Source organism: Quercus suber, unplaced genomic scaffold (assembly GCF_002906115.3).
Source record: "Quercus suber isolate HL8 unplaced genomic scaffold, Cork oak 2.0 scaffold_649, whole genome shotgun sequence".
NCBI lineage: Eukaryota > Viridiplantae > Streptophyta > Magnoliopsida > Fagales > Fagaceae > Quercus > Quercus suber.
In genome coordinates, this window is record NW_027070090.1 from 369,456 (window position 1) to 371,331 (window position 1,876).

The 1,876-nt window shown below is 31.8% G+C and overlaps 1 long non-coding RNA gene across 1 annotated transcript; it reads right to left on the reverse strand.

The window, feature by feature from the left end:
* LOC112033192 (uncharacterized) lies at positions 1–1,518 on the reverse strand. Its single transcript, XR_002885181.2, has 2 exons — positions 1,259–1,518; positions 1–333 (listed from the first exon to the last, which is right to left on the reverse strand). It is a non-coding gene; the product is annotated as an uncharacterized LOC112033192 (long non-coding RNA).
* Between the last annotated feature and the right edge of the window lie 358 nt (positions 1,519–1,876).

Genomic DNA, 1,876 nt, shown 5'->3' on the forward strand with positions numbered 1-1,876 from the left:
TACAAAAATGAAGAAAACCTGAAATTTCATTTCCTTTGAACTTGGAAAATTACCGCCTGGCTAAAACGTCAGGTATTCATGTAAATATTACATAGCTAAATGTTTAGCAAACTCTTATTACAAACCTAATTTCAAAGACATATAACCGGGGTTCAAAACAAAGTAAGATACTGAATTACATCTGTGCTCAAGAATCAAGTATATCTTGATTCCTCCTATACAACAAAAGAGCTAAACTACTATACAACAAAAACTTTACATTCTAACAAACGAGAATTCACGAAATCCTTGCCACCTCTAATACTCTCGTTGCTTCCAGGAAGAACCTGTGCACTGAAATATAAAAGGGTGAGCTACGAAGCCCAGTAAGGTTTTTAAGCTCCATGGGCCTTTAATAAGAATGCATGTAAATCAATTATTTTATGGATATGCCAGCTTTGATAATATAGCTTCATACTATTCACGTTGTTCTTAAAATAATGTATGAACTTTCAAATAAAATACTTCATTTTCCTTTCATATAATAATAAAAGGACATAATAAGAAGTGTAAACATAATTCCGTTATCTTATTTTTTTTTTAAAAAACTATAAAATGTTTCATCATAATCATGAGGGCTTTTACCTTTTCATAATGCATTTAAACAAAATCATTCTCTCATGATCAATAATGTAATATAGTTGTTCATAACATATTGGTTATTCTATATCTGATAAGTCTGTATAGAGAAGGCTTCATCACATTTGGGTGTCCTTGTGTGTATGATATTGTCCTTTTTGGGAGGCCTGATGGCACATCCCCTCAAGGTTTTATTCCTCCCCGCTGTCCGTACACATTGGGGAGAAGGCCTTATTCAGATTAGAGTTATGGGCAACCCCATTTTCTCTACTTTAAATGGCCAAATAAATAACATTTTTCCATGGAAAGCCAGTAATTAACCCTACTGGCCAAGTTCAAATCACCAGAGGACATAACCCGAAAACATTTCCATACTTATACATTATACTAAAATTTCTTATTTTGCATAATATTCCATAATAATACCATATCCATCTCATTTTTAAATATTATGTTCGTGATATAGATAATGGCATCAATATGCTAAAATTATCATGTATATAAACTTGCACAACTCACGAACATATATTTTACTTAAATCATGCTTATATGTAATATCTTTAATTAAAAGGTTTTAATGCATAATACTTTTTGAAATAATCTTTATACTTATCAAAAGCACATATCTCAAATCCCTTACCTGAAAACAGAAGACGCGAGAGATTGTACAAGAGGAGCTCAAGTGTCCATGTTCTCGTTCTCGTCACCCTCACACTTTGAAGATGAAATCTTAATTTTTAGGCTCTTGATTTCTTCTTAGAGAAACTAGGATTTTTGGTGAGAGAGTGAGGGAGAGATGTTGCCGTGTGAGAGGAGAAGAAGAAAGAAACAAGAATAAAGAAGGAGTAGAGAAAAAGGGCTGAACTTTCTGTCTCAGCAAAAGAAAAGATAAGGGAGAAGACTTTTGGGGTTGGGGGGTACGTGTATTGCTAGAGTAGAAAATATCACACCCACTTTTTACACTTTTTGGCATTTACACTTTTCACCCCTTATAAACATATATTTCTAGAAAGTCCCACACAATAATATAACTTTTCATATATATCCCTGCCTTTATAAATTCATATCCAAAACAATAAAAAGAGTATACATGTTTAATAATATCACAATATCAAAGTTTTATGCACTTAAATTAATTAAGATAATAACAAGCATATAAACTCATAAATTAATTATGCAATTAGGTTGGGGTGTTATAGATAATGTGTAAAAGGAGAAAAAATGGAAAGAAAAGAGTCCAAAGTTGTGAAAATAGTAA